The 10,386-nt window shown below is 48.3% G+C and overlaps 1 protein-coding gene across 1 annotated transcript in view; it reads left to right on the plus strand.

Annotated features, from left to right (window-relative positions):
• Nucleotides 1–1,322: 1,322 nt before the first annotated feature.
• The window catches only part of LOC144766612 (C3a anaphylatoxin chemotactic receptor-like), a 65,479-nt gene continuing 56,415 nt past the window's right edge, over nt 1,323–10,386 (plus strand). The window contains exon 1 of the mRNA XM_078650398.1: nt 1,323–1,447. The gene's annotated coding sequence lies outside the window, so the exon portion shown is untranslated. The remainder of the gene's footprint in view (nt 1,448–10,386) is intronic.

The raw sequence follows: 10,386 nt of genomic DNA on the forward strand, positions 1-10,386 counted from the left end.
TTTGCACGGATGTATGTCAGTACAACGCGATCTAAAAGATCGCGGTACTTGACAACGCGGGCAGTACAACGCAAGTCGTTACAACGACTTGCGTTGGAGGGTGCGGATTTTGGAATATTATAATTTTATATTCCAACACCAGTCCACGTAACAGTAGAGAAGGTGTTGGAATATAAAATTACAACATTCCTTGCCCAACAGCGCCATCCAGCGCAAGTCGTAGTAACCGCGTTGTAAACAATGTTTACCCTTTGAAGTGAAAGATAGTTGGACAAATTGGGTGTGGTGAGCTACAGTGCCTCCATATATTCCTATGTCGTCTTCTAGCACTTTCAACATCTGTTTTGGAGCCTAACCCCCTTAGGACATCTAGAGCCGGGGTATGGACCCCATCTGGTCCCACTCTAGAGACGCCAGTGCAGAAAGCCAATCCCACAGATGGCGAAGACGTAACTGGGTTGAGTTTTGGAAACCCCGGAATATATTGTCAGGAGCCAGTCTGGTGGGAAGACCTTGTGGTAGTCCACATAAAAAAGCTCAAGCATGGGGGTCACTGGCAGTAAATAATTAGTAAAAAAAAAAATGTGGCAGAAGTCAGTGACCAGCTTATCCTGATTCCTTAACCCCTTGCGTGCTTGTGACGGAACCGTTCCGTCACAAGCCTCGGGTGGGCTGTGCTGGTGACGGAACAGTTCCGTCATGGCCCGCTCGCCGTGCCTGCGTGGCGCGAATTCTGCACCTGCGCTGAGGGTTCTATTGGGCGGGCGGGGCCGTAACGGACCCGTTCCATCACAAGCACAGCCCACCCGAGGCTTGTGACGGAGCGGTTCCGTCACAAGCACCGGAGCGCCGCGCGGCCTTCTTAGCACTGCGGCGGAATAGCCGACGCAGCTAAGGGGTTAATTGACTTTGGAGAAGGCAATTTCTGTCCACGAGTGTAGGGCTAGCTGGGCATAATGCCAGCTGATGCAGGTGTGGGGTTGATCCCCGCTGGGCCATCTACAGAAGCTTGTGGTTTGTGACCTGACTCCCATCTGGAGTCCATTCAGTGGTCCATCTAGAGGGGCCAGTGGGCCATGGTTACATCTCTCTAGATCTTACCCTCTAGTCTATCTTTAGTTCTTAAGAGGACTCCACCTCTCTAACAAGTTCCAGGAATTTGACAATCTTGCAATCTTCAAACCCTCATTTTTTAAAGCCCACTAAGAATTTGTGAGTTCCTGTTCTGTGGTCAGAGCAACATTTTTCTGCTTCCTCTTCATGCGTGCATGAAGGCGTATCAAAAATCCCACGAACAGATATTATCGAAAGTCAAATCTGACCTCAGCTCTGATGTTAGTAGGGTTGGGTGGACCGGCTGCTCCTGGGGGTTCAGTGAACTAGCTGCGTCAAGTCTTCGTGCTCACCACGAGACAAGGGACCCGGAGCCCATCGCCGGACTCTGAAGGTGAGTGAAGATCCTGCGCCCATTCAATTGTTGGCCTCTGGAATTGGGGAGATCATTTCTAGTCACTGAGAGATGTGTTGAGTCTTTCTGCCCTTTGATTATTGGACTTGTTAGTTTATTATAGAGCACCTGTGTGAGATCATTGAATGCATAGCTGGTGCAAGGTGCTGGAATTTGGGTTCTGGCCAAATGCCTAAGTCACAGCATGAGTTGCCTCACTATCTGTCTGTGTTCCCCAAACCTGTCCCCTAATCATTTAGATAAGTAGAATTCTAATTCCTGTTAGTGCTTTTTCAGAGGGGCAAGGAGCACTGGGGTCAATGCCTGATCCTGGGCATTCACCGTTTTCCATAGGATCCTCCATAAGGGATCATTCAACGTGGTGACACTGGCACAAGAGCAACAGGACTTGGTAGTCCAGGTTCCATCCTTTTAATGGTACTTATAAAAAAAATTGCACTGGGAACAGTTTAATTGCATATTAATAAATGTATTTTCTGAAAGCTTTATGGTGCATAGCTTAGCAGTACACAAAACTTTTCTTTTCCCATGAGCACTGCTGATGACATCATTGGCTTACGACCATTGGTGAGCATGGCTCTCCACAATTATTAACCCTGTTGCGCAATACAGCGCTGCAGGTTTTAACCCAGCACTGCACGAAATGTACTAAATTTGGGCCTCAGTTTGGTAACTCATTCCCTTGCCACAGGTGATGAGGAACCCAGAGCTGCTTCAGACCCAGAGGGGTGGTCCCAGGTGCTCACTATACAACCCCTTGGAGCTGGTAGGAAAGGTGACCTTCAGTCAGCTGGGGATAAAGGAAGTTCCAGTTCTATCTCTGTTCCTTATATTTCTATTACACATTGGTATTTTGGGGGCCACCGATGTGGTTATTGGGAGGCTGTTCTGGGTTAACACCCCCTGGATCCCTCAGGATTCGCCCTCCAATGTCAACATGCTCCTGCTACTAGAAAGGTTTCTCCATCCTTGGGAGGGAAGATGGTGATGACTCTGACTCCCAACACAGTAGCAAAGCAAAGCTCCCTTCATCCAGCCCCACTGGTCCCACCTGGTGCCCAAAGCCTCAGTCCCTTTAGCATCCTTCTTCCCACCCAGCCCAGCCAACCAGATGCCATAGACTGGCCAAACTCTCTTTCTCAAGGCTGAACGTCCCATCCAGAACCATGGGCCTCCCATGTCCTTCCCACCTTCCTCCCATCCCTTTCCAAGGCTGAGCAGAGGCTAGACACATGCCTGCGCCCCTCCATCTATCTTTTGATTTACTCTCACCTTCAAGGTTCTGCCCCACCTTGCTTCAAATAGGCCCCCTGGTACCACCGGACCCCCCGCGCCTCGTCTCCAGGTCGGTCGGTCACCTATGGATGACCAGTCATGTTTACATGTCTCTTCCACTAAAGGTACCTACATGTTCTTCAGACTTCCCTCTTCGGTGCACTCTTCACCAGCTTTCAGTTGCATGTATGGAGTACAAAAACATAAAATAAAATAAAAGAATTAGAAAGAATCAAATAATTCAATAAAATAGTTAAAACAATAAAATAAAATAAAAAGTATAAAGATGTTCTGATGGGACTCTATTTCTGTTTTCTCGGTCCCCCAACCCATAAACGCCCATGCTCTGTTGGCCCTTAAGTAGGTAGGCGTGTGGGCACTTTATGATGCGGTATACCGAAGACCCAAGCATTGCTCCTGGTAGCCTTACAAGGACTGAGTGTGACTGAAGGTATTCTGGGCATAGCTCTGACCCTCTTCTGCCATATCCCATCCACAGAGGCACACTATCTGCAAAGCCCTGTCCATTCCTCCATACATCATGCCAGCCTGCTCCTTCGTTAAAAATGGAAGGGTAGATGGTGAGTAAAGGAGAAGGGCAGACTGCTGTAAATGAAGAATAATAGGTAGTAACCTCATATAGCGCCCACTAGGATTTGCCTGGTTTATAGGCGCTGTACCATTAGTAAAGATGTGTGAAAGACTTGCAGGACACAGGTCTAACGCCTGACACGGCTTGCCCCACTGTCAGAGCACAAGTTATACAAAAGCAACAAGTATTGTTATTTTCAGTTATAATAACATTTGTTGTTTACACCACTTATGACCTCATTACAAGTTGCCTGCGGTTGTATCCCTCGATGGGGGATACCTCCACAGGCAACAACAAGAGATACAGTGGTTTCCAGATGTTGGTTACAGTAACCAGGCTAGTCCTACTGTGTCCAGAAATGCAAGGCGTGGTTTCATCAAGTGATGATAGCTAATGGCAACAGAAAAAGGCACATTATTTGTCCTGGAATGGGCAATGACATGCAGAAAAGGACCTGGTATTCAGGGTCTGCATGTTATTCCCCATTCAAATGGGAATAGCTTGTAACTTGGTGTGGGGACACCAGCATGGGCCATAAATTCCACCTGTCCCACCGTGATCTGCCCACCTCAAAACATGCAACTCATAATGATGTCCTTAAAACTTTAGGAATGGTAAACGTAATTTAGAATGAACTTGACCAAAAACCAATTTGTTAATATACACAGGAGAATGTACCATCCTTTTATTTACTTATCGATTTTATGTATTTGTTAGGTCACCTCCAGCACATGATTTTTCCACAGCAGGGGGAGCTCACCCCGCACCACGCGTTTCCCGTTGCCCGCGCTAGAGGGTGCAGCAAGGCCACCTTTTTTCCTTTCAGCTGGTCACTGTGTCAGTGCCCATTCCCGACCATGTTCAGGGTCCTAATGTCCTACCTCATACACCCCTCCGTTGTTAATCAGTGGCGGCTGGCACAGATGGGGGGGTGACAGTGCTGGAGGCAGGGGGTATTGGGGGGGGCGGGATGTAAAACAATTAAAAAACGTACCTTATAGCCACGTCTCTCTGTCTGTCCTCTGCGTCAGACTCAGGCTACAGGAAGCAGGAAACACCCAGGCTCTCCTGACCAATCGCAGCATTGTGATTGGTCTGAGCGCCGTGGGTTGGCACTCAGACTGGGGCCAGAGGGTCTGTTCATATTCTCCCCCAGGCTGTAATGCAGCCCGCATGGAGAACATGCAAAGTGCGCAAGACTGTTTAGCCGGCCCAAAAGGGTCAGCCAAACATTCATGCGCACTTGGAGTGGGCAAACCACTCCTCTCTTGTCCTGCTCGGAGAGCAGAGCAGCCCCGCCCGCCCAGGCCGCAAAGCAGCAGGGACAAATAAAATGATAATAACATTGAGTTAATATAATTTTAATTTCCCTTTAGTGGGCGATGCTCCTCCACCTTAGAGGAGGAGTCGCCACTATTAACTTCCACTTGTCCATCTCCATGTCCATGATAGGAACTCTCAGGGCCCAATTCACAGAACTAACTTAAGACAAAATCCTAAACTTACTACTTTTGGTATTCACAGAAGGCATTTAGTAGTAGTAAAGTTAGGATTTTGTCTTAAGTCTGTCTTTAGCCTGTCTTAAGTCTGTCCTAAGTTTGTCTTAAGTTTGTCTTAAAACTGTCTTAAGACTGTCTTAAGTCTGTCTTAAGTCTGTCTTAAGTCAAACTTAAGACAAAATCCTAACTTTACTACTACTAAATGCCTTCTGCGAATACCAAAAGTAGTAGGACAGACTTAAGACAGACTTAAGACAGACTTAAGACAGACTTAAGACAAACTTAAGACATACTTAAGACAGACTTAAGACAAATTTAAGACAGACTTAGGACAGACTTAAGACAGACTTAAGACAAAATCCTAACTTTACTACTATTAAATGCCTTCTGTGAATACCAAAAGTTGTAAGTTTAGGATTTTGTCTTAAGTTAGTTCTGTGAATCGAGCCCTTAGTCTTCTAAGGGCTCTTTCAAGTGCCTCATTGTTGTAGTTGGTTCTGCTTCCTGGATACCCATGCGTGCAGCGTTGGATTTGTTTTTCCAAGTTTCAATGAGGATCATTTTCATTTTTGGAGGTGGCGTTCCTACCATTTACTGAAGTTGTGTGGCATTCCTGTTACTTTATCACTAATGTTCCATTAGATTGTTTTTTGTTAACCATAGATACACATCTAAACCTTCCATTATTTAAAGATGAGACAAATCAAGGATCAGGCACTCAAGTCTTCATGGGATTGTGCAAGTTAGAGTTCAATGACAGAAAGAAGGGTCAGTGGAATGAAGTTCCGCAGAGGTCACAAGTAGCACTTTCCCCTGAGATGGGCCTTTATGTTCAGGAGAAGAGGAGCTGAGGGATCTTCTTTGGATGTACCAGTGGATCCTATCTGGATGAAGACATGTTCATGACCATGGATGGATCTGTGAACCATGCACAAGACACTGAAAGTGATCCTGTCCTTGATAGGAGGGCAATGAAGAGATGTTTGGATGATGGTCCGGGAGCATCCACTAGGCTACAGGACATACTGAAAACCACAGTCAATTGGATGTCCGAGAACTCTCTGAAAGTCAATCCGGATAAGACGGAAGTGTTGCCCATCTCCATCTCGGGTAACCCTTGGAGCGAGAAATTTTGGCCTAAGGAGCTGGGCGCACCACCAAAATCGGCAGTCGCAGTCAAAAGCTTAGGCCTATACGTGGATAATAAATTATCCATGGAAAAACAAGTTACCACCGTAGTGGGCACCTGTATAGGCCTCCTAAGACAACTAAGGAAGATCTCTGCCCTGCTCTCATTCCCTACTTTGAGACACGTGGTTTCAGCCACAATTTTGGCTAGGCTGGACTACGGGAACTCCCTATATTTAGGTTTGCCACAGCGGTTGCTGGACAAATTACAGGGAGTTATGAATGATGCAGCTAGGCTGATATTTAAAAAACCCAGGACTGCTCATGCCTCTCCCCTGATGCAGGAGCTGCACTGGCTCCCAAGTCGTCAGAGAATTGTCTTCAAGGGACTGTGTATCGCTCACAAGGCTCTGTATGGCAAAGCACCAAAATACCTGAAATCCCGACTATCCCCCTACACACCGGGCAGGACTTTGCGTTCGTCGGACGCCACTCTTCTGTCCCAATCCCGCTTCAAATTGACCACGGTGGGGGGCCGTGCGTTTTCCAACACGCTCCCAGCTTTATGGAACAAACTGGATCCAGAGCTCAGGAAGGAAAGTAACTTACTTTCCTTCAGAAAAAAACTAAAAACTGTATTGTTTAAACAAGCATGGAGCAGATTTTAGGTGCACAGCTGGTTTCAAGTGAATGTAACATCTTATCACGTAAATCTGGACAGATAGCGCTTAGAGACCCCTGTGGTTATAACGCGCCATATAAATTAAATAAATAAAATAAATAAATAAATAAACTCTACCAGTCTGGCTGCTTGATTCTGGATGACTTGGATTTGATAGGAATTTGTAAAGATCTAAGGAAAGCACACTGCTCTAGTCCAGGTGGGAGCTCATTATAGCAGGCATTTCACCCGCCCCCTGCTGCCACTGAAAAGGGGTATCATTTTCCGCAGTGATGTAGGCAAAAGTACCAAGCAGTGACCATGAAAGATTGAACAGAGGACTCAGTTAGGGCTCAGTGGGCAGCCAGTCCCTGGCCAGGTCAAAGAAGGCCTTGACTTCTGCTTTTCTGGCAATGGATCATCCACAAATATCTAGAGATCCCCTCCAGACTGGCCCATGGAAGTGGAGCATTCAAGGCTGTCTCCAGGAGATGGGGGTTTAGAAACTCAGGTACACGATGCCTCAGTGGGCAACACGCAATAAACTCACTGTCCAGTTAGTTCAAATACTAATAAACAAATTAGATATTTGTTTACAGGTAGGGAAAACAGAGCAGTAAACATTGAGATAAACATGTGATTAATAGAACATTTTTAGTCCCTATTGTGCAAATACACAATGCACAAAACCGATCATACCAGTTACACTTTAGGAGCTAGCGCAACAAAGAACATAGAGTGTGATGGACAATTTTATCATATGTGTTAGATATTGAAGCTTCGCGACAAGTCAATGCCAAATTTGGTGGTTCGGAGAGGCTTAAAGCCGGACTATGGTTTTTTATTACATATATATCCATCAATCAGAGGTAGACGTTCAAGACTGGTTTCCAATTGAATGTTATCTGTCTGTGCTACTTTGTTTCTGGAATCTGCACGGTGCAGGGGGGGGACAAATCGTCCGCCACAGCTCACCTTGACGAAAGTGTGACTATATGGAGCCGTCCTCGCTCCCTCGCTCCCTCGCCAGTTCAAGCTCTCATTTTAATAAACTCAGTTTCTCTCGGAGAGCAAGTTACTCTACCATACTTTCTCTGAGCATTTACTCAGAAGGGTGTCTTCCCTCTACCCTTGGAACAAGGAGGTAGGGTTAGTACCCATGGGATCTTTCCTTTTGTGAGTCCTGATGAAAGCCAGGGTATTCTAGTTAGCCGACTGAAACATGTCGACGTTTTTGCGGAGGGGTAGGGGACTCATTATAGCCTACCATACCACCATCCACTGGTCTTCTAGTGACCTTTTTAGGTTTCGCCTGGGGCACGGAGCGTTAGCTCCGCCCCCAGAGAAATCTCTAGTCTTCAGTAAGGGACTCTTGGAATACGCCCTCTGTTCCATTGGCTAGCTCCATAAATGGAGGCTAGCCATTGGAACAGAGATCTGTCCGTCAAGGCCGGACCAGATTCGGGGGCGTTCCCGAGATTTTTTCCCTGGGCGTTCCCTCTGTGTAGTCATCGGGCGGTGGGCGGAGTTTCGTTTTTTTTTTTGGGTGTTTGTGTCCGTCATTATGCCGACCAAGGCCGCCGGAAGAAGTCCAGGTGAGTGCGTTCCTTTCCCGCCCCCCCCTCCAGCTGTCCGTTTCTTTCCCGCCCCCCCCTCCCGCTGTCCGTTTCTTTCCCGCCCCCCCTCCCGCTGTCCATGCGCAGTCCCCCCTCCCGCTGTCCATGCGCTGTTCCCGCCCCCCCCTCCCGCTGTCCGTACCCGCCCCCCCTCCCCGTGTGCCCGTAGGTGCTTGTTTTTAAGCAGGCTTCGATAGCGCATATTGAAAAAAGAGTTTAGAACTCCTTTTTTGTTCGTGTTATGTTATTAAACGACCAAAAATGCCCCCAGAGCCACGGAGACCAAACCGAAGGGGCAGCTAGCTTATTGGTGGCTGGCACGCAGGAGCCGTGCTCTGATAGGCTGCTGGCACGCGGGAGCCGCGCACCGATTGGTCAAGGAGCTCTGACGTCATCGGGGGGGCTCGCCTCAGGGCCGCGCTGGGATTGGCCCATCGCTCGGCACCTTACATCACAGACTCCTCGGAAACATTCGGAGGTTAACTCCTTGTTGGCATGCTTTCGGACGAGTTTTCGCCTTCGTTTTCCCCAAAGTTGCGTGCGGTTGCAAATGTATAGTACCAAAGGGAGAACAACATTTCCGAAAGCTTTGTAAACGATCTATGCCAAAGCGCGCAAAAGTCATGTGTTCTTTCCAAAACGCGCAATCGCGCCTAGCAGGCTCGGCTCTCTCGCCTCTTTCCTGCACTCTCATTCTGATGCTGAGCTTTAGGAGGCGTTTGTTTTTCCCAACACCGCCGGAAGTACGTCAGGTGGCGTCCGGAAATGGAGCGCGCGTGGCCGATTCGCTCTTCCTGCTGGCTCTGGTTTAGTTGCTACCAAGGCGCTCAAATGGCGGGTAAGTTCCTGTTGTGGGAAACAGAAGGCACCGTTCTCGCGGCAACCTTGATCCTTTAAAAGACTGGTCGCTTTCGGATAGCGGTGTTTGCAGCTGTAGGGCTGGCTTGGAGGGCGTGGAACAAGAAGGCGCTGCAGAGCTCCCGCCATCTGACAGCACCTAACCCGGCTGCGCGGGAAAACAGCCCCACTTCAGCCTCCCTCTACTCCCCACGCTGACTCAACCGGACCGCGTGTACAATCTATATATCTCCCTCTGCAGCTGCTTCTCAGTCTGCGGTGTGTACTTAGAGATGCGCCACTCGTCTCCATGCATAGCATAGGGCAGCACAAACTGTTACAGCAGGACGAAAAGTGACGGAGCAGTTGTTCCTAGCCACGGTTGAACCCTCACCCATATCGATGTTGTGCCCCTCAAGCACCTGATAGCCAATCGAAACTGGCCTCCGAGCCGTCACCTGCCAATCTCTTGTTGGTCTCCGCTTCTCTACTTGTGGCGTCTTCCACATCAACAGCTTTTCACCCGTGGTGGCCTCTTGTCACTCGCCTACATTATCGTATCTTCACTGGTACACGGTGCCCTCCCTACGCATCAATGGGTACCCTCCCATTCACCTTGCTCCTCCGCACTTGCGAATCACGTGTGGTTTGTTTACGTACCATCACTTACCCACGATTTCTTCTTCACTGTCCCTCATCCGATGAGTCGTCTGCCCCTCGTGCACTAACCCTCCCTGCTTGAAAACTCAGATCCTTCAGTCGGCCACAGAATCTGCTCAGCCCGACTTGGCAATTAAAGCGCTTTGCCAGGCACAGAGTGGAGGAGATCCGTGGTGAAATTCGTTGTTTGATGCAGTGTAGGCTACAACTGCCCCCACCCTCCTCAATAGCTCACTTGTTTTAATTAATGTTCATTCATTTGTATACTTGGGCAGCTTTTTCGTTTTTTGTTGTTGCTGTTTTAAATAGCATGAACTCGACCCGACGGTATTGGAGCGCTTTACACGAGCACCAGTTACCTTACACAAGGACTCATTAATTTTTGTAAGCACGGGGAGATTACGTGATTTGTCCAGAGTCCCAGGATGTTCAGCCCACGCCGAGATTGCAACCTGGTTCCTCCGTTCTAAAGTCGCCAGCTCTGGTTGTTACGCCGCACCCGCTCCCTTTCTTTTCTTTTTGCTGTGCTTCAGAGCGGCAGGAGTTAAATCCCAGACGGATGCTGCAGAAAGGTCGCCTGTTCCTCCGCTAGACTGCTGTGAACGGGTAGCACTATTAATGGGAAGAACTCACATCACAACCCGATCAAC

The sequence above is a fragment of the Lissotriton helveticus genome, chromosome 7 (assembly GCF_964261635.1).
Source record: "Lissotriton helveticus chromosome 7, aLisHel1.1, whole genome shotgun sequence".
Taxonomy (NCBI): Eukaryota; Metazoa; Chordata; class Amphibia; order Caudata; family Salamandridae; genus Lissotriton; species Lissotriton helveticus.